General features: G+C 42.1%; 1 protein-coding gene across 3 annotated transcripts in view; it reads left to right on the forward strand.

The window, feature by feature from the left end:
* lrfn1 (leucine rich repeat and fibronectin type III domain containing 1) overlaps positions 1-22,981 on the forward strand; it is a 190,543-nt gene that overhangs the window by 8,202 nt on the left and 159,360 nt on the right. For 2 of the 3 annotated variants that reach the window (XM_086216657.1, XM_086216656.1), the window contains exons 2-3: positions 13,980-14,032; positions 14,422-14,602. The gene's annotated coding sequence lies outside the window, so the exon portion shown is untranslated. The remainder of the gene's footprint in view (positions 1-13,979; positions 14,033-14,421; positions 14,603-22,981) is intronic. The other variant, XM_086216658.1, reaches the window with a different exon arrangement.

Here is a 22,981-nt window from a genome sequence, read left to right on the forward strand (position 1 = left end):
AACTGGAGACAAAACAACATAAGGAGTTGTTTTAGGCAACAACAACAAAAAAGACTTAGGTAATTATTTCAAGGAGTCCAGGATATGGAGGGAGGCGGTAGAGTCGCTGCGCGTCAACTGAAGGGTCGCTGTTCGATCCCCACTTGCCCTTGAGTCCGCATCAAAATGTGCCTGAGTGGGACACTGAACCCCCAAGTGCATCTCCTGAGAGTGTGAATGCAAAGGAGTGACAGGAAAGCATTTCAAGAGCTGCTTGGGTGGAAAAATGCTTCATAAAAAGACATTTCAGTGCTGTGTTAATGCCGTGATATTAATGTCTGCATCACTGTCCAGCTTTCGTCCGCGCCAACGGAAATCAGGACTCTTCATTCACGGGTGTGTGCGAGTGTGTGTTTTTTGTGTGAGGTGGCATGATCTGCTCACTTTGTTGTATCAAAGCTGAGAAGCAGTTGTTGGCTGAATCTAACAAGTCGTGTAGAATCTTGTCGGATATTGAAGTGTGGGTTTAGTCTTTGATCTTAAATGACAGATTATGTGGTTGTCTTAGAAGTGTAGCAGACCTCAGGACTACCGCATGATTCACCCACCTCAGGCGAGAGAGTGAAAGCTCCCCATACGATGATGCAATGTTGAATAATTGAATACATAAATAAACAATACTATTGCTTCCACTTTTTTTGTTGTTGTATTTTTTATTTTTTTTTGCTTACAATGTCCTGATAGTGGAGCTGCGCTGAGAGAAGTGATGCAACATGCAGACAGGCGAGGTTCACGCATACGCAATGGCATCAAAACCCGACCTCTATCTGACTTTACAAAGCAGCATCTTTGGCTCAGATGTGTCACTTCCTGTCTCCACGGGACCAGGGCCCACCTCTCCACCTCTCCACCTCAGTGCTTATATGCTGAGCTGTCTGCTGTACTTTAACAGGTGCACAAACTTTTCCCCTCCCAAAAGTCGTGTTTCCATCATTGTATTTTGAAGCAGTGTATTTTAAAAGGTTGATGCAAATGGTAAAATAATAACAGTAAAGAAAAACTTCAAGGCTGCACGGTGGTGCAGTGGTCAGCACTGTGGCCTCACAGCAAGAAGGTTCCGGATTTGAGTCCTGGCTCAGGCACAGGATCTTTCTGTTTGGAGTCTCCATGTTCTCCCTGTTCCTGCGTGGGTTCTCTCTGGTACTCCAGCTTCCTCCCACAGTCCAGAGACATCAAGAGGAGACCAGGTTAATCCAGACTCTAAATTGACTGTAGGTGTGGCTGTGAGTGTGAATGGTTGTCTGTCTCTATGTGTTGGCCCTGTGATGGACTGGTGACCTGTCCAGGGTGAACCCCGCCTCTCGCCCGTAGCCGCTGGGATAGGCTCCAGCCCCCCGCGACCCTTAACAGGAATAAGTGGAAGAAAATGGATGAATGGATGGAAAAACTTCAATTTTGCAGTAAAGATTTACTCTCCGTTTAGGTGAAAATGCACGTAAATTGAGATTGGAAACCTCTTTTTTTCCCGCATGTGATGTAGTGAAGGCAGGCGTCTTCCCAGATATTCCCAAACTTGCTCCTCATCTCTGGACCATCTCATGCAACATGGCATGTATTAGCTAATCTGGCATGACAAAAACAATTACAAGTGCTTGGAGAGGCACCACACATCCATCAATCTGTTGCAAACGCAGCTCCTGGAGGTATTTAGGCTCATTCAGCCAGAGATTTATCTTCATCGTTTGATCTCCTCAGAAGGATGACAGTGACAGGCATGTGCGGTGTCTTGGGCTTCAGCCTGTCATCCATTTCTGTCTGAGTACGCCTTGACTCAGTCACATTACGCAGTGGATTGTGGGGTTGTGATCTGATGTTTGTTACCTGCTCGTGGGCCCGAGTGTCAGAGTGGGCATTCATCATACGCTGGCTTCTCCCTTTTAACCCAATAGCGACAGCTCTCAGGAGGCCTGGTCTACACGAAGTAGAACGTTATGTAGGTAGAACCCCTTGATCTATTAGCTGAGGAAAAAGCCATTCTGGGAGCACAGCTAAGGTCACGGCGAGGGTACGTGAGTGAGAGCTGAACACAAAGGTGCTGGAGAATTTCTTCACAGCTGTACGTGTGTGAGGGATGAGCCCGCCGGTGGCAAAGCAGTTACACGTGAAACTGGTGGTTCCCACAAAGAGTTAATTTTATTTGTCGGCGTAGAAAACATTACCTTGTGCCTCTCGGTGGAATTTAAGAGGGAAACGAACCGGCCGTCTTGTTAATTGTCCATGATGCAACTGCGTGTTTAAAGATCTGTGGTAACATTCAACGGGATATTGACTCAATATTTATACAGGTTTGTGTGCGAGCTCCTTTGTGTGACGTTTACCCGTCGTCATGTTCCACAAACTTGACTGCGTTCATTTCTTGTACATCTTTAAAGTTTTGCACTGACTGAGATCATTTTTACGCGTAATCCGTTTATGAAGACCCGCCCCCCCCATCATTTTTCTCCATCTATTATCTGATTATGAAATATTCCGAGTAAATTGCTGAGACTGCAAGTATTTTGCTTTATTAACTGGTCACTCCTGGGTGAAGCATCTTATTGTGTTGTATCGAGGGAGCAATGTCAGTTTGAGAAGTTACAAACTGATTCCATCTGTTGAAAAACTTTTTGAAGCTTGCACCCGAAGCTCAGTTTATCTGATAAGATAAAGTAAAAAAAAAAAATTTAAATGCAACACTTTAATTTCTATAACCGCACGTCTTTGATAGGATCTTCCTTTTAAATTCATCTTTTGATAGATATTTTGAACCAATCAGATCAAAAATTAAAAAAAAAAAACATCTCAGGGGGATGTTGCTGAGCAGTAATTGTATAAATACTGCGGGTGAAATGTTACAAAGAAATCATGGTCATTTTAATCATGCAAAAAAAAAAAACTGCTTTGCAACAGAAGCTTTTGTATGCACATGTTCAGTTAAGTAATATAACAAAGTAGTGAATACTTTCTGAAATAAACATCAGTACACCACCGCACTTAGAAACATGTCTCACTGTTCAACATTTTCCAATTAGAGCAGTATGTAACTATCATGCCGTACATTACCGCGTAGGCTGTTAGCCAGGAGGCACTGACAGTCTCATTAAAACACAGCTTTAATTAATGATCTTGTCTGTTTATTACAAGTGTCATGATGTGCATGAGTGCAACCCCTGCACATTTACACATTGTCAACATGACAATACACCCCGATGGCAGCCTTTAGAAATGATCCAGAAATCCTGGCAGTGCTCATCAGAGAGGCTGGGCTCGACTTAAAGGCTGTGACAGACACGATTCTCCAAACGGACGTGGTGACAGAGTGCTCGGGGGTCTGGTCACTTTCATTAGATTAGACAGCAGAGAAGATTTGGTGTCTGCTGCAGTCACCAGGCAGCTGCAATCAGGGGCACGGCTCTCTCACGCCCTTGCCCAGTAATTACAAAAAAGGGGGGTGGGGGGGGGGGGTACTACATTTAACCTTCACATCCCCTTGTTGTATTGGAAGTGAATTTCCAGTGTCCTGTTTGAGTATTCCTGCTGCACAACATATGTGGGCAAGTTTTTGTTGATAGCTCATTAAGTATTTTTTGTGATCTGGCAAAAGGATTTTTTTTTTTTTTTTGTAGCGAGACACATCGCACTTGTGACAGACTTTGCAACTGGACTTCAGGATAATGAGTTGTGAGGTGTTTTCCTCGTTATCCACACCAGAACTCATTATGTATGCCAACTAGGTGGCTTGGCTCGCTGCCCGTCGCCGTGCGCACCGAGGGAATCCCAAATTTCTGTCGTAAAAGCGCCATGAAAGACTATGAATCATCCCGTTATCTTCATTTCTACAGCAGCTGGGACTCTCATCCCGACACATCTCTGTCGAGTCAGGGCTTGGTAAATGAAGTGGGAAGGCAGTGGTAATGATATTGCCTTGGCATTCTCTGAATTGAATCGGGGAATCGAATTTGCATTGCTTCAGATAGGCAAACAAAATTATGCGGCAAACTCCAGAGAAAGTTGATGCAGAAATTGGTTTACATCATACAAGGGTTGGATGATAGAAAGATCTGCGCAGTCATTTGGTTTTTTTCTCGGCGAGTGCAGTTCCAGGCTGTGGTAATGAAGCACAGACAGTCATTAGCATGCCCTGTGTGTGTGTGTGTGTGTGTGTGTGTGTGTGTGTGTGTGTGTGTGTGTGCGTGCGTGTGTGTGTGTGTGTGTGTGTGTCAAGTCAAATTACCTCTTGGCCTTGCCACCGCAATTCAAAACAACCAGCCCTTCAAGTCAGCTGATTAAATGCAGCAAATCCCTGCATGGGCTGATTTTCTCTTAATTGGCGGTGAAACCTGAGCCAAGTTCACGCTCAGTAAATCATTCTTGATATTCTCTTCTTATCTGCACTTTATTCAACCTCGCTGATCCAGAAACTCTTCTGCTAAATTTGAAAGACAGCAAAACGAAAAAGATCTATTTTTCGAGAGTTTGGGTGACATATCAGCACTGCAGCCCCATGCAGGGATTTGTCTGTTTCACTTTGATCGGTTTTATACTTTCTGGCACACACATTATGTCTGTACCTGTCCTGCAAATTGGTCTTGGCCTGGAGAGAATAAGATTTAAAACACTGCATGTCTCAGAATTACAAAGCAGTCACTGGCAAAATGATGTATTTTAGGTGCAGAGTGCTCTTAGATTTATGACTCAGTTTGTTTGTTTGGTTTTTTGAAAATGGTAAATTTAATCTTTTGTCCAATTATTCGTGTGACCTGACACAGACTGACCACATGTGATTGATAAAAGATGAAATTCGTGCTCCTTCGTGCTCTGTGTGCAAGAACAGGCTGAATAGCAAAGGTCACTTCCCTCACTCGCGCAGACGTAATGGACGTGTCACTTCTGTGTTTGTCCTAGCCAGGACTCCAGCATACATGTTCCAAGCCATACGTCACTCTTGACAGCTCTGACACGTTGTTGAGCAGGTCATGTGATCACCAGCACGTACGTCTGTTTGTTTGGACGATGGGTAACGTCCCAATTTTGACACGTTTCTTTTTCGGCGGTGATCTGGATATTGAAGACTGTTCCAGCAGGATTCGGGCCTTATTGGTGTCTTCAGATTCCATAAGCCAATGTGAGATGGAACATTTCAGCTTCCGCGGATCTTCTTTGATTTGGAGGATTTTGATACCAGTGTTGATTTAGGGGTGGAGCCATGGGTTGTGTGATGTCACAAATGTTCTTTGAGGACTCATCCTCCCTCACTCCTGACCCAAGACCCTCAGGCCAGAGTCCTCAAAAGATTCAATAAACGGACCATTACCCGCAATTGTCTCCAAGTCAAATACCCTCCAACTGGTCCCATTATTACAAGTCTGTGACCCGACCCGGGACCATCACTCGCTTGAAAGTGCTTTCATTTTATATATGCTAACAATGATTAACCTCACGAAAACAGGTAGTGGACTTTCAAAATAAAATAGGATCCTGGCCTCGGCTGGCTGACCAGGCTTGATGTAGATGTTCAGAAACCTCACAATCACATGGTCATTTTAACTCAATATGAATACAATGATATTTATATTTATATATTTATATGTATATATATATGGAGAGAGAGAGAGAGAGAATGGCCGTCTAGCAACCGAAGGGTTGCTGGTTCGATCCTCACTTCCTCCAGTGACCTTGTCCAAGTGTCCTCGAGCAAGGTACTGTGCCCCTAATTGCTCCTGATGGCCCTGCAACAGACTGGCGACCCGTCCAGGGTGAACCCCGCCTCTCACCCAATGTCACCTAGGATAGGCTCCACCCCTCATAGAAAACGGATGGATGGATTTATGTTTTTACCTGCTTCCCCCCTGCGATTAACTCTTACTTTATATTTTATTTTGTAGTTTTATACAGTATGTGTGTGTATATATATATATATATATTTTTTTTTTTATCATCCCTTCGTTCAGTATTTTAGAACTCTGCCTCTGACCAGATCTGAATTACAAACATACAAACATAAAGGGATTTCTACAATTCTTGCTCGAACCTTTAGAGTTGTAAAAAAATTGCTGCGTATTTGAATGAGGTTAATTGGTGCATTTTAATGAGAGCGACAAGTATTGAGATTTTGTGTTCACACCTCTCTGAGCATTTCCTAGATTTACAGGTGAGGATTTGTCATGGGGCAGTGAGGGGTGGCCATTGTTGCCTCACAAATGTGCAGAAATAAATCCCAACATCATGGCTCTCATTCTTGGTTGGATGTGTGTCACTGGCAGGTCATTTGTTGCTAAGACTGACTGTGTATGTACATATGCCCGGGGGGGGGGGGGGGGGGGGGGGGGCTCTGTAAATCACGGGTTCATGTGTGGCAAAATGCCAAATTGAATTTTCAGCAAAAATAGGTTGAAGCTGGCCTCCTGCCTAAGTAAACGCAGCTTGTGCCAGATTCCAATGTTATGCAGGCTGGGTTTGATACAGCTAATAATGACTGAAATAGATGAACCAGAGGATTCTGGAGTGAGGTGTGCAATGTAAAAGTACAATACGTAAAAGAGGAAGATAGGTTAGGTTGGATTTTTCCATTGTTAATGACCGTGACATTTCCAAATGTCTTGTAAAATAGAACAGACTGCATGTCTTTGAGAGGGAAGCTGGGACACCTGGCGGTCCAGAGCTGGCCAGGGGCCCGAGAGATGGAGAAAAGGCTAACCTTTAAAAATAAAATGAGATTAGGCCATTCATCCCTGTCTCAGCGTTTATACGGTTCTGTTTCGAACAGACAGAGGGGGGATGGAACTGTAACTCTAAGAACTCTATGTTTGGTTTCAAGCTGTCCATCTACTACGAACCGCAGAACACTTACAGAATGGCAGTATATTGGAAAAGAAAACCAGTTTCCCACTGAGCGCTGCTCTTTTCCAGCATTAATTTGGCCCAGTCGTCCCCTACCGTGCCCGGTCAATCCTTATCTCTGAATATTGATTTAGTAAAGTCAAAGAGTGAAGAAAACAGAGGGCTTTTCAGACTTTCCTTTGAATCCTGTGTGTTAGGATTATGCTTCTATTGAATAATTCGTGCAGCATATGTCTGACTTTGTTATCTTGCTTTTGACATCGCTGTTTTTTCCCCCCATTACTGAATACTGTACGTCCAGTAACATTACTCAGTAAACATACAGGATTTCTTCGAGTGACAAATACTTTTTTAAGACAAAAGAAAGCAGCTAATCCCAGACCACAAGACCACTTTTTTGTCGTTGTTGTTCTTTTTGACTTCACATTCACGTTTTGTCTTTGACCAGCTTGTCTGTAAGTGGGGGGAAAAAAAACAACTCCCAATGGAATACTGCCAAAAGTGGGATGCTGCCAGAATCACCGTCGTGATTATGATTCTCTTCAAGTGAATATTCATAGTATTCAAATTCATAACGACACTTGCTCAAATAAAGCGCCTGACACCAGCGGAGAACTTGACTAGAATTTTTCAGTTTTAATCTCTTAGTCCTTGCTTCAGTGTCCTTCCAGCATGAGTCACTTGGTGCCCGCTAGGATAATATCACCTAAATAAATAACCGCAGGAAAGAAAATCACTTCTATAACCACTTTTAGTAGACAGCAGTGGCACTTCAACTTTTTCTCATGTTATTTTTTTTCTTTCAGGTGATTACAAATGACCCTTTCTGATTTAGTTAAAAAAAAAAAAAAAATCAGGGAGGAAACGACACCTTCACTGACTGTAGAATTTTTCATGCATGCATGCAGTAATGTCCCTGCAGCAAACATCAGCACACATTCAATCACCAAAAATTAAACTCACATTGACGTCTGAGAGAGAAAAACACACACACAGACACAGACACACACACAAAAGGCTTTGCATGTTTGTTTATCCTGTTGTCAGATACGTTGAACACAACTTTGCATGGCTTTGCCAAGTTATAAAAAGACAGGAACTACTTTGATGAACTGATATTCAAAGGGTTTCTCTCTTGACTGTAAAAGAAGAGCGACACGAGTCACGGGCCTTAAATTCAACCTCCATTTGCAACTGGTTCCAGTGTTTTGATCAAGCAAAGTTTACATCAAAGGTCAGATGAGACTATTTGGGTAGCGGTCTCATAACCATCCAAATCCATGATTCCTTGTGACTTTTGAGTTTAAGGCTTAAATTCTGTTTTTGATTTTAAACATTTTTTTTCCTAGCACTGATCACGAGGCCACTGTTAGACACCAGTTTTGATTCGTAAAGGCCCTGACATCTGTTATTTACACTTTCATATTTGTCTTCATTAAAAAAAAATATGGACAAACCGGCATCGAGGAGTATTTCATTTACATTATTTAGTGAACTGCACTGCTTCTTCATTTCAGTGTGTGTCTGTACTGTGTTTTATTTACAGTCATGAGCTATTTCTCTCCGTGTGGGAGGAGGGGTTAGGCACACAGAGCGGAGCAGGAATCAGGTGAAGGGAAGCCTGTCAGGGAGGCAACTTATGTTGCTTTAATAGCAATTAACATTTCCCAAGATGTGCTAATCCATCTAAAAATAAAAACGAGCAGATGATGACTGCAAACACCTGAGAGCCAGCACAATACATGAGTGAAGAGGGTGCTCAGAGTTCTGCTGCTAATTTTAGAGACGTGAGTGTATGAGGTGCAAGATGAATTCCTCCCCAGCAGTGGAAGTCTTTAGTCCACTTCTGTCTTTTAGGCTTCTACCTGATGCAGGTGGAAGGGTCGGGGTCAAAATCTTGGGGAAAATCGCCTTCCTGCCTGTGATTTTAGAGGTCAAAGTTGAGCGCTATGATTTATTTTCTGTGTAAAAGCGGAATTGTGACACTTTTGTATTTGGCCTACAGCACATTTTGCTTTTGTTCGCATCCTAAACATCACATTTTGCCCAAATCAGTGAGCTACACACTGCTAGCATTTTAGCCCTTTGAGCATAATGAGTAGCAACTGTTCAGGATAAAAAATGATATCATGGATCTTAAAAGAAAATGCACTGTAACCTTAAATAACATGACAGATTTCTCTGGTTTAAACACTGACAGAACATTTATCCCTCATGTATCACAAAATTTATGACATCAGCCCAGTAATTTTATGTGTAAATTCAACATATACTTTTAAATATCCCTAATTGTTCCAATGATCATTAAGGGAGCCAATAATTCCAATTTGGGTACCTCTAATGCAATTAAAGAAGGGTAAAAACTAACATTTGTTTGGTAAACATTGCACTGCTGATGTCAACGCTTGCACTTATAATGCATTCACGATGTAAATGATAACCAGATAGTGTTTGATTCCTGGGCTTTGTACTCTCAGAGAGCCAAAACAGCTGCAGGGTCTCTAAGCCCTGGTCTACATCTGTGAGTCAGAGGCATCAGAGCCTCAAGTCTTGGACCTCATGTCGTTCCCATTTAATATTTTCATTAAAATGATTACACGCAGAACCCTTCATATAAAAAAAAAAAGTGTTATTGTTGTAGCAAATTTAACTTTCTGCCCAGAGGAAATAAATGAGGTCGTGTTAACTTTTGGTGTGATATAGATCAATCCCCAGCTGAGGAGGTAATTCTTTTCATGAAGACACCACCATCTGGAAATAGAATAAACCTTATTATCATGCTTTGGTCCTGCTTATAACAATGTTGCAGTTACGGTGCACACGCTTGCTCTGACTCTATTTTCTCCTAACTTTTAAATCACATCCTAACTGCAAATGCCTGCTGCGTGTCCTCGACTGGAAGATCCGATTTGGAACTAGTCGAAGCGGCAAGGAACTTCAGAGGCACTGTGAAACCCTGAAATATGATCTTTGTAATCACAGGTTTTTGTTTGGTTTTTTTTGTGTGTCTTCAATAGCTTTGGCAATGTTATTCGTCAGAGAAATCGCTCTCTTTGATTTACTGTGTTTATACGCCTCTCTGATATCAAGTTTATCCAACATTATTAAGCAATCATTAAAAACTCCAGTTCCCTTGATACCAACATTTATTTTCAATTAATAAAAGAACAAATTAAACAGATATCACTTCTATCCTCCCAACAAACATTTTTTTCCCCCCTCAATGTCTAAAGCTTCATGAGCGTAAAGCATGCAGAGGGATTCAGAAGTGTCAATAAAGAATATACCTCAGGGTGCTACTTTTCAGGCGAAAAACATAAAAACCACCGAGTACCTCATAAGTAGGTCCACATGGTGTGCGGCCATTAATCGGTGAAATATTGCAATGTCTTTGTTTCGAGAAGTTTTTCAAAAAATGTCCCCCTTAATATATTGCAGAACAGTGGCAAGGTTGAATTCCTCCATACCTCCTTTACCAAATGCCAAAACGTCTGTTCGCATCTGGCACTCAGAAGCAAAAGGAGAAATAAGGATGACATTCAACATGCAGGAGAGAGAATGTTGGCGCTATCAATGCGGCTTCAGCGCGGTAAACTACATAGTAACACGTGGCTCTTGTCAATAAGACAGCGGGATTGTTTGCATTCCACAGGAACTCAACGAGCAGGAGAGCTGGTAGGGAGACTAGTGAGCAAACTGCATGCAGGTCAGGTCAGTTAAATTAGACGCGGGTGCATTTGTCTCCCTCGTTGTAGATGATTTTAATGTGCATCAAACCTTAGACATGTTAATTAATGAAAGGCTACATAATGAATATGAAGGTTAGCCTTGCCATGGGTTCCCTGGACCAATGAGGTTTTTTGTGTTTTGTTTTTTTACCCTGAATTCCTGATCATTGCCAAAAATTAAGCTCTGTGGCAAAAGACATTCGTGAGGCGTTTCGTTCACAAACTTCACAAACGATCAAGGCACTTGTGATTTTTGAAAGCACAAACGCAATCAGAAGCACCGGGCTAATGTTGCGCTACGCAAGAGCAACACCGCGGACAGATGGCAGCAACATCACCACAGCGTTACGCCCTCACGCTTTCGGCGTGACGTCGTTTGTCGTCTTCTTTTGCTTCATGTCAGCAACCACTATTTATCGTGGTATTAAATAATATGGTTCATTCCTTCGCCTCTCTGTTTTGAAAGGGTCATCAAATGTGTTTTTATTTTTAATTGGGTGGAGCTGGGGGGCGGGGGGCTTTGGTGAATAGTTTGCCCCCCCCCAGATGCAGGCATCATACAAATGGGGCCACCACTTACAACATGTCCCAACCAACAGGTCAATCTTTGGCCTAATTCAGTGATCGTGCTCTTCTATGTGTAGTGCCACAGCAACATTGAAATATTTAAAAAAATAACCTGAAATATAAACTGCAGTATTTCCTGAGAGGACAAAGAACAAAAGCAGCATCTGACTGGGCACTAATGGGCTATTAGTGAATTCACAGTAAAGACCGGCTCTGGTTTTAACAAAAATTATTCAAAAAAAGGTTTATGAGTTGGAAATAAATGCTGCACCACATTTTTGTCTCTGAATATCTAGCAAAAAAAAAAACCAAAAAAAAAACCAAAACTACGATCCATTATTCTACATTAAGACAGGACGCTTGTTTCCGTGGATGTCTGCTTTGTTGTTTTTTTAACACGCTTGAATCCATTTCACCATAATTGCCGTTGAATTATTAGCGGTGCAGTCGTTAACAAATGAAATGATGAACATCATTAAGTATGTACACAGACCTTTGTGGATATCCAACTGGGTGATGTAGATAAATGGATGTATGTATTAGCAAAATCTGCCTTTAATTTGTAATTTTAATGAGCGTTGCACTGAGTAAAATACAGTTCATGGATTAATGGATTTAAGGTGGTATATAAATTGTCATTGTGAATACTATTAATGGATATTTTTGATCCGTATTGTCCACAAGCACTGACTATATTTGTTTGTGCCATTACTAAACTGTGATTATTCCATATGCAGTGTGTGAGCCATCATGGGAAGGTCGGCCAGGTTATGCTAAATTGTTTTGTCGTCGCTACGTCACCTTCAAACCTGCTACACGTAGACAGAATGATAGCCTTTGGTAGCAGCATCTGTGGCGGCTGATAACCTAGATGGTGTTAGTGAATCAAGACCCTTGACTATCACCATAAGCCCGGCTGCAGTGGCCCGTTTCCGAGATTTAAGTCTGGATAAGCTATGGCAGGAGAATCATTTACAGCTTTCAGGAAAGGATAAGCAAGAGGATAAAGACAGAAAATCTGTTATGATACATTTTGTACGGGTCACTTCTCTTCAGCAGTGATGCCACACACCTTCCCCTTCTATCTGCAGCCTTGTATCCTGGTCTGGAAATGTGGCAGCCAGTCTGAGTCACTGGCTTCTGCAGCTGCAACATGCCCTCTAGGAGGTGTGATTGTGTAGTAAAGGATTTTGTACAAAAAAAAACAAAAAAAACAACCCTCAAACACTTTCTTGTTTACAAGCGTTTGTGGAAGGGAGCTCTGGACAGTGTTTGGCTCATGTACAAAGGAAAAGTACCCACCCTCTGTTTGCTGCCCAATCTGGAGCATAAAAATTGAGCATGATGCTAAAACACACCCATAAGCTGTGTAAGTGTGGCACCAAATCATAGCAGAAAATATCTCTTCACATCCTGATGGATAGAGCCTGGGTAAAAATCTATAAATAAATGTCATATAAAGCAAAACATGCCTTCAGTTTCAGCTGTTTGCTTTTTCTTCTTCCCGTGGGTTTTCTGGGAAACATCAACAACAAAAAAGCAATGCTTTTTTTTTTTCTTCGCTTTTTAGTATTCGTTTTTACACAGAAAGTACACAATAAAGTTATTGTAAGGTTGACAAAAAAAAAAAAGACAGCAAACCCAGACTATCAAATACCCAAATTGAAAGAAGAAAATATATAAAAAAGCCATTAGTGTGTGGAAATAAAAAGGATATATATATGAGATTATTAATGCAAGGCAATCACTGGGGGTGACGCCTAAGTGCCGGCTTCAGCTGAACCTTGAGGCTGATTTAATAGTGAGGGTTCGAGACAAGTTGGTGGACGATCATAGCTTGGCTACGGTTAATGTGAAGCATTGTTGGTTTGTCAGATTTGCGCGGTAAAAAGCCTCCGTGACACCTTAACATCTCAACAGACGTCTAACACTAATTGAAACCCAGTAAAAGTCTCGTCCAGTCAATTCACTGCCTTATTTTCTGCGGCGTCATGGTGAAGAGAGCGGCGCAGTATAACACGGCAGGCTGAACACTTTTACAGCCTCGTCTTGTTCGGGTGTTAAAGATGGAAATGGAGGTCAGTGTGACACAGTGTGAATCTTTTTTTGTTTTCTGTTCTGCTGCTGAATTCAGCAAAGTCGGCCAAACTTCTTCAGACCAGACTTCAGCACAAACTCCCGTATCGATTCCTCGGCTGACAGCTTGTCAGCAGCCGCGCAGAAGAGATGCCCTCTGATGCACTTGGTTGTACTGAAACTATATCATAAAAATATATATATATATTTCTGTAAACTCTGACACAGTCACATCATAGATGAGGTTTTAAAACCCAAAACTCAAAGCCAACAGGTTATCATGATAATCTAAAACTTCATAAGCGGCTTTAATCATGAAAGCAATAGATTTTTAAGACGTACCTGAAGCAAAAATACTCGGTGTAACAGGAAAAAAAAGAAAGCACTGTAACTGAATTCTTATGTTTACTGTGGCCTGCAGGACACACCTGACATTTTTAAAGGTTGAGCTATATGTGATGCCTCAAAACAAGTTAAGAGAAAGATCTGAAACTTTCAAGCTTTCAGGCTGGAAGCCAAATAAAAGCTTTTGTTGCTCAGATTAAATGAACAAAAACAAAGGGGGGGGGGGTTCATTTTCAGACATTTGTATATTTATTATTCTGCCACATCTTACTGTCAGTTTTATCTCTTATTTATACCCAGATATTTTTTGGCAAACAATCCCCTCAATATATGGAACCATAACTGAATCTGGTCGGTTATTAGTGCAAGATTTTGTTTGAATCCAATTTTCTGTCTTTTTTCCAGAAGGATTTCTCTGTTCAGTGGTGGCCCCCCATTGAACAACTGCTCTTGAAACTGTTAGTGCTGTGCAGTCAATTGCTACAAAGAAGTACATATCGTTCCCTTCTTAAAATAATCGCCACAGTCATTTTCTTCAAGTTTTTCATAAAACACACAAAAAAAAATGGAGACAAAACAACATGAGGAGTAGTTTTTCCCAAAAAAAAATTGTCAAAAAATGACTGAGACGATTATTTTTAAAAAATTGACGATTTGTGCGATGTTCCCAATTATTGGCCGTTTGTGAGTGTGTCTCCAGAACTCACAAATATACTGCTACCAAACCATGAGAACCTTAAATATCCACTGACTGTGGTATCAGTACCAAATGTAATATAACAACATATTTTGCATGACCTGCTTAAAAAGACAGTTGTTTTTTTCTCCTTGACCTAACCCTTAACAGGTTTTGAGGAAAGTGGCCGACTCTCTACATCAAGAAGGGAAATGAGTCTTTACCCCAAGTCATGCAAGCATCTCTGGGTCCTGTTCTCGAGTGAGGGGCCGATGGAGCGTGAGATGGCCCATCTCGGATCGGAACTACTAAAGTGGAACTGAGTGACAAGGCAACAGCTCTGGATCTACAGGTCAGTCTTCGCTCCATGCTCTCGTCAATGGTCACGACTGGAAGGGATGAGATCACAAAAACACAAGCAGCCGAATGGCATCAGCCTGGGAACGCCCCGAGATCCCCCGGTCAGAGCTGGTTGACAGGGCCATGTGGTTGTTGTTTCAGGGCCTTATGGATTTACAGTTAATACAATTTTATCTTAAAAACTAAGACAGAGAGAGCGTTGACCAACAACCTGTCGCTGAGTAGCCTGATCTAGTGATTCGACTGCTGAGGCTAGTTGGGTGTTTCTCTTTGTCTGCTACGCTTAAAAAAAAATGGCATCGTGTGTGAACTGTTCCATATTCCACCAGCAGGGGGCTTGAAGTGTGTTTTTCAGCTACTTGCTCTCAATTCTGCTACACTGGCTTTGCTTTCAAGAAGCATGTGGATGTGTTTTGCAGTGTCTCATTTATTAACGTTGCATGCAGGCTGGACAGAGTGGTGTCAGTACACAGCTGTAAGTGAACTCTGACCCACGATCAATTTGGAGATGATGACGCAGATATTTAGGCGGCGAAGGGATTCCTGGCCGTAAAATGACGCCACTCACACATTTAATGTCGCTTCATTTTAAAAGTTAAAGACAGATCTCATTATCATAAACATGCAAACATCCATCAGATGAACTATCAAGTGACTACAAGTCAAAGTCTCCTCAGGACTTCATCAGCACTTCCTCACCATCACATTCAAGCTCCGGGGACTGTTTCTCAGGAAATTATCTTCATTGGCTGTGCAAATCCTAAATTACATCCAATGGAATTAAGGAATCACACTAGGCTTACAGAGAGTAGTTTTAATCACATCGTCTAATATCATTCCAACAAGTACTGTTTTAGTATTCATACAGTTTTAGAGTGTCAAAACACAGCAGTGAAAACAGCTCTGCAGCCACCACGGACTCGGCGCTGGCGCCTGCACATATCCTGCCTTCTCCAGCCACCTCACCTGGCTTGTTTTCACCACCTGCACATGGATTATGTATATAAGCAGAAGCGGGAAATAAAGCCAGCGACAGCGCTTGCACGAGCGTTACATCCATATCCTCGGCATCAGTCGTCATAAGACAGGCGGGGGTTCATCACGAGCGAAGTTAAATATATGAAAAAATCTAATAAATAAACCGCGTTCACCCGTCAAGCTCTCATTCTCAAATGCTGATTGTGTAAACATAAATACGGTGTTTGAAAGCGACACGATGAATCCATGTTTCTGCTTCACCATGGTGAGGCTCATGTATTACCATCAACATTCATAAGCCGCTTTGAGGTGAATCCGGGTGTGTTGAGGGCGGGAGGCTGATCCATGCAGGCGCAATTCCAGGATTGCGACTTATAAACTCAACATCGACTGCATGTTTGCAAGGTTGTTCTGTTTGTGGTGCACAGATCTTTTATTACTCTTTTATTAGACGCATCTACAGGCCAAGAGCCAATAAATGTCACATTTCACGGCTTTCAAGTCATTCCTTCGGGCCTGACTCCCTTTGGGGAGTCGGTGCTCCTGTCCCGTCAGTGGGCCCGGGTGTTCAGAGCTTCAGGTCATACGTGTCATTATTTCATCCGACACAGCTCATCCTGTTTTTCACTGCAACGTCATCTCTATATCTGTGTGTGATTTACCTACCGAAGCAAACACCTTCTTATCTTAGCTGTTTCGAGCCCTACTCTGCCAGACGTCGTGTCTCCCCCCATGGCTGCTAGAACTTATTAACTTCACTTTGCTGATGAAGTTACAGAGTTTGAATTGAGTCAAAGGTGCCGGCGGGCTTAGACTTTCTGTGTGTGTGTGTGTGTGTGTGTGAGACATATGTCCATGTGAGGGCATGCTGATCTGAAGTCACATTCATAGTATAGCGATTTTTACTTTTAGATATTCAGGTAGCATAGAAAAAGAATACCCGCTGCAGTACTTCAAAGGTAGCCCAATTCTGGGAGAGCACCAGACGATGCAACCCTGAGAGGCGTGGGTAAGTCTAAGTGGCATGCACTGCTTTGGGAGTTGTAGCTCGGGCAGCTTTTCACAACTCAGTGAGACTCTTTCTCTGCACATTGTCTCCTAAAATCTCTCCTTTCTCCTCTGTTGAATATCAAATAAAATATTTGGCACATTTATTTTTCTGAGATGTGCTTTGGGGAGAACCTTGAGCATCTGCTCTGATGAAGAACAGAAGTTGACTGTAAGGCTTCACAAACATTATTAGTGTTTCATGAATATTCAGGTGCGCAGTTTTTACACTTGTTAATAAATTACAGCTGCAGACACCAGAAGCTAATAAGGCTAATGTTGGACATCCTCTTTTTGCATATCCAGCCTTGTTTTTTTAATGTGACTTTAATGAAAAAATCTATGAAAGCCATCATAGTTGACCGTTCATGCATAAATGATCGCATTTAAGGTGTGAAACCCTTGCTGTTCATCCCTCTGTTTCCCTTTTAAAGGAAACAATGCAAATTATATTGTATGTCATGCGTTTAATACATTAACAATCTATATCATTTAGTTTAACCTTGAGCATAAACAACAGAAAACCACAGAGAATTGGTGAAATGGAACAGAGCCTTGCTGCTTTTTATTGTACATCATTTCCTGTCTTCAGGGAATGAGGTTTGTCATGGTGAAGCTATAATGAGCTCCTGTTAAAATGACACGGTAAAGACTGCTCAGGCAGAATTGGCTTTTCTCACAAATGGCAAATTGGTCTAAAATTAACTTGTATGAGCCCTTTTTTATTTTTCATAACAACTTGGCGTGCAGTTGAATACAGCTAGAACAGGGCTGAGCACTTCTTCAAATTTGGAAGAAGGGGCAGAGGGAGAGTTGTGTGTCCTACTGTGTTCGGCTAACAGATTTTGTCTCTCTCAGGGCAGTAAACAGGAAGGCTGGACTGAGATGAGATGAGATGAGCCAGGCATGAACTTAATGTATTAACTGATGCCAAATGAACTAAAACTTAGAACAAAAAAACTCAGAAACTTAGAAAACAAACTCATCAAAAACGATACACTCAGAAAGCGAACTGCAGAAACACACGCATGGAATTAAGGAACAGCAGAGACAGAAACAACTAATTGACAGACTGAACTAATCCCAGAACGAGGAACAGGTGGGAGAACATGAGGGAGCACTAACAAGACACAGGTGAGACACTCAGAGAAGGCAGTTAACGGAGACAGGAAGTACAACCAGAAGAGGGCAGTGAACTGGCAACAACAGGAAAATCCAAGACAGGAGACCCAGACACGCTGGAGAAAAACAATCAACAAAGTGTCATCAAGTGTCCCAACTGAAAAGTCCTTGATTCAAATAAGAATACAAGAGGCCTGCTGCTGGCTGCACTGCTAACTCAGCCAAACAATGTGGAATATTTGTGGTCACTATGCAGAGAAGCGACCGCCATGAGGATTCTTCACACTGGACGTTTTGGATATTGTTCCCCTCACGACAGCTCCAGTGTCATTTCTGCTGCATTGGATTCAAAATGAATGTGGTAAGTTTTTGGGTTGTTTTTTTTTTTTGTGTTGACGGAGGTTTGTGGACGATGGCGTCCATCTGACCTTTTCCCAAAATAGTGTTGTTTGGCGCTGCCTGAATTGTAGCCTTGACTGCAGGGTGACTGCGGGGGCTGCTGGCCACTCGCACCTGCGCGCTGTTGTCACGTGTGGGTCGATTATGTGGCTCGGTTGTGTTGCTTACGTGCCTGTTGGGTTCCTTTTCCATCTGTTTCCGACTTTAGCCTTTCTTTTTCTTGCATTACCAGTTTGAGCAGATTGCGGGTCAGATTCATGACTCATGATTGAATGGATGTGAATATATCAACATGTTTAGTGGTGAATCCATCACGCCATCCTCGGTGTCCCGCCCCTCCATCTCTGTAGGTTTACTCTTGGATCTGTCTTATAGTAGCGCCCTCCATGACATTTCTGCATGACCTCTCTCCTCCTCCTCAGTAACTCCATTCTACTCTGGATGGTTTTCTGGTGATTACTGATTGTTTCCTATTTTGTGTACTGCATTGACACTACCTGATACCATAAACGGTCAACTGTTTAACCAGGCGAGCCAGATATTGATATTTTGGATTAACTTTAACTTTAGGGTCCCAAAATACATGAACATGGTCAGTCCCCTTTTTTTTTTTTTTTTTTTATTGGTTTCTGATTCCTGGGAGGTAGGAATAACAGAATTCCTAAAAACTGACTGTACATCATAACCAGATCACATGTATTTGGGTAATGATGCTTGCCTCACACTTGAAATACCACTGATTCATAACGTGTTCTATGTGCACAGAGAGCTGTTAATCCAACTGTGGGTCCCAAAGTGTCTTTTCATACATATAAAAATGTTATTTTCACAGATTCCTCAGAAATTAATACATGGGTGTCACCAAAGGTGGTGTATTTGTGTGGACACATGTTCCTCTATGAGCAGAAATTGCATTTCTTGTGCTTAATAAGAAATAAAACTCAGCTCAGTCTTCAATGCCAATTTGAATGGTAGGTTAATAGACAGCCCAGCAGTGTAACTGGCAGCGCTCGCTCTGTGTCTCTGGAGTTTAGTGACCTGATGAAACAATTATTTGTCCTTGGTACATCAGCACTGGCAGATAAAGATGTCATATTTTTAATCATGAAGACAACCGAACACATTTCAGCTCTGGGCCTTCTTCAGAGTCACTGAAGGACCGAAACACGTCTGCGTTCATCAGCAGAAAATACCTGACGTTGCATTTAACGACACCTCCAAACCAATGTGGATTTTTAGCTTCCTTTCACTGGGCGTAGTACAAGCAAGGTGCTTACATTCTGTTGTATTTTTTTTTCCAAAGATTAGTTTGTCTTTATAGAAAATGAGATGAGAACTGTCTACTTTAGTAGTTTGGAACAGCTCTGAGCAAAGACTGTTTGTGGTAATATTCCGATTCTTTTATAGTGCAGATGGACCGAATAAAGGAGAAGCCTCCTGTAAAACAAATTACTGGTGCACGAAGTGCTTATGAAGAAAAGATGTGAGTCGTGAATGTAACCAGAAAGGTAACACTGACAGAACTTCTGATTTTTCCGTATAGTTTGTATCGCAGCAAAGATGTTAATCCAAGTTTAAAAACAAGCTAGTTTATCCTAGCTCGCAATACCATTTCTTACCACAAGGGGGCCTCAGTCTGCCCTGGATGTCTGAGTTCTTCACCTCATCTCCTCGGTTATTCTAACTGATAGTTCAAGCTAAGATAAGCCTGTCCATCACTCTTTAAAATGATGCAATCAGTCCTCCTGCTCAGCAAAACCTTAAAACGACAGCCGTTGCGTCTAATTCTGGAGGGTGGACTGATACGTCTGGCATTTTGATGTAAATGTAATCCAACCTGATCCACAAGGACTGGAATAACCATTTATCCTCTCCCATACTTGATATTCATGTAAATACATGCAAATATTTCAAGTGCTGGTGCTACACCTGCAACACATTTGCTGTGCAGGCTTGTTTTTTTTTTTTTTTTTTTTTTTTACCCCCTTGGTTGAACGGCTGAATCGGGACTCCTCTGTAAGGAGCAGCGGTGTCGCAGACCTGATGACAGCAGAGACGGGAGAGAGGAGGGAGGAGTCGGACAAAGTGCTTTGATCTCCGTCTACTCGAATGAGCACTGGCATAAATCGTTGCATCCACTGAATGAGCACTGGCATAAATTGCTGCATTCACTATCAGCAGTGAAAATCAAATGAGATCTACAAAGCACGGGCCGAGTTCAGCAGATGTGCTCCAACTATTGGCAGGGTCCAGTGAGATATCGCTGACATCGCTGTAGTGGGAAGAGACCGATAAGACTGACAGTTGGGCTGCAGGAATGAGATAGCTGCTTGTTTGTCCTTTTTTGAGACTGTCCCCCCCCCCCCCCCTTTTTATTTAATTGTTTTTCAGTTCATTCGCACTCAGCGCGGTGATAATTGAAGGTGGGTGTGAAACTGAAATCAAGGATAACAGCATTAACAAACAGGCAGTGAGCTTTACAGGTTACCAAATTAAGAGAGCACTTTAACTACAGTTTTGTTACCAGCAAAACACACCAGCGCACACACACTCTGGCTGACACACACTAGCCTGGAGCAAATACAGCCACAGATGTATTATTTTCAGAGCAAACACTGATGTTCCTATGAGAAGTCCATGAATTGAGCTAAAGAGAACTCCGTTTTTGTTTTGTAGAAAGACACAATCAATCCCAGCCATCGCCTCTCTGTGACGAGCAGATCACAATCCGTCCCATCGAAATTTGGTTTGGGATTTTCCTCCCACCCGTGTATATTCTTCACATCAATAGCGAGCGCCAAGCAATCTTAAAGATTAACACAGCGAGGCGTTTGTTTGGTTTTTTTTTTAAATCCAACATGTTTATTAAATGACATAGAAATGAATCCTTACCAAAAAAAAACAAAAAAAAAACAACAAATAATGATGTGCTTTTTAGTAACTAAATAAAACGTCTCTTACTCATTTTAACGACTGCTGACCTGTTGGTCTCTAATGATTCCGTATCATTTCGTTTCATCACAACAGCACCAACTGGATTTATCCATTTTGAGGGAGTCCTTGAGGCGGCGGAACAATATTTTCAGGAACAAATGACGTCTGTGTTCTAGCGGTTGTGTTCACAGTGTCTGGTCCTGCATTGAAATTCCAGTCCAGTAAAAGACTCAAACGTGGAGTGGAAAGATAACAAGCTCACTCCTAATCTCCCTAAATGTGTTTGTGGCAGGTGTTTGCTGTAAAATGAGGACAACACACCAAGATCAAAGCACATTGCTTCATAAATTCTGTCATCTCATTCTGCATTCAGAGTGAAATGACCTAAAAGCTATTTAGAGGTGTTTAAAAAAAAATACAGATGTGTTTGCATCCTCGCTTTAATGCTGGAGATGGTATCTGACACTGAGGAGGCTACAGGTTTTCATTTTCAGGCTGATGAGATATCTGCACCGAGCATTTACTGCTGCATTTGGTGGATAATACTGCGCAGCATCTGGAAACATTTAGAGCTGGAACAGCCAAAGTAGTCTCAAGAACTTATCCTTAAGAAAGGTCGACGGATAAATAAATGTAATGTTAACACAAGTGGCTCTAAATCCTTTCTATGAGAAGATAACAGGACCGCCACGGAAACAAAATTGAGTGTGTTGCTTTCAGCGGGTAACGCGCAGCAACTACAAATTCTATTTAAGGAAGGAAGAAGGGCTGTTTTTGCATTGGTTTCCTTCTCACTGTTCACTATCATGGTTCTCCTTACCAATGGACACAGAAACTTTTATACAAAAATGCAAAGAAAAAAAAAGAGAGAGTGCTGTTCCACTTGAGTAGGGTGCAGCACATTACCTGAAAGATAAGGCGTCCCAACAGGAAAATTGTAATTTTATTTCGTAGGAGCTGAAGGAGAGACTCTGTGTTCCTGATATTTGCATTCAGATGCTCAGAACATGTGGTTAGTGACTGACAGAATGAGCTCGCTGAGTTTCTTCTCCTTAAATCAGCCGGTCCTGGCTTTGTCCCTTGATAACGTTACATTATCCAACAGCCCACAGCTTGGGTATTAATTGTCCCGGTGTTCCTGCTGACGCCGGATGACGTGTGACTCCACGCCTACAGGTTCAGGCCTCTGGTTCAACTTAAACTGACTGACCAGTTTTGGGGAGGGAAGGATTCTCTCACAATTCCCTGACCAGGGGAAGACCCACCAATCTGGGCCTCGGACTGTTCGGACTGGCGCCATCATCCTTCGCCAAACAATGTGTAACGACACGTCACTAATTTCAATCCACCATTGCTTTTTTTTCGTCACATGAAGTACAACTTAATAGAGTTCCAGCTTTGCAACTCGCCACTAACTGCTGTCTCCTGCTCGTGCGTCTTCTTGTTCTGGTCGACGTTTTCAGAGGTGAATCACATTGACCGTGTTTCCACCTTCGGTTGTCATGGATTTCTAACATACTTAGTGTGCACATTATCATGCTTGTTAACAATAGAAAAACAAATCTATATACCAATATTGTACTGAATATGGCCGTGACTTTGGGCTGGAGGCTCTGAAGGAGAATGTTGGCCTTTTAGTTTGACAACATCATTCTCCCCAACAGCTTATTCCCCCTTTATATTCTGCACTGATGTTGAGATGAAACTCTCATCCGCTGGGTTTTGGATTGATCTCTGTTGTGCTGAGAATACAAGGCCTTTAACTCATTTTGTGGTACCACAATCTAAACCACGGAGAACAGTTGTAACACAGCGCTGCTCTGAAGATTGGCATCCAAAGACTCTTTTGTGAAGTTCTGAACTTAGAAAGCAAATATCCGACAATGACTTC

This window comes from Aulostomus chinensis, chromosome 10 (assembly GCF_037954235.1).
Source record: "Aulostomus chinensis isolate RoL2024-O1b breed Wild chromosome 10, RoL_Achi_v1.0, whole genome shotgun sequence".
NCBI lineage: Eukaryota > Metazoa > Chordata > Actinopteri > Syngnathiformes > Aulostomidae > Aulostomus > Aulostomus chinensis.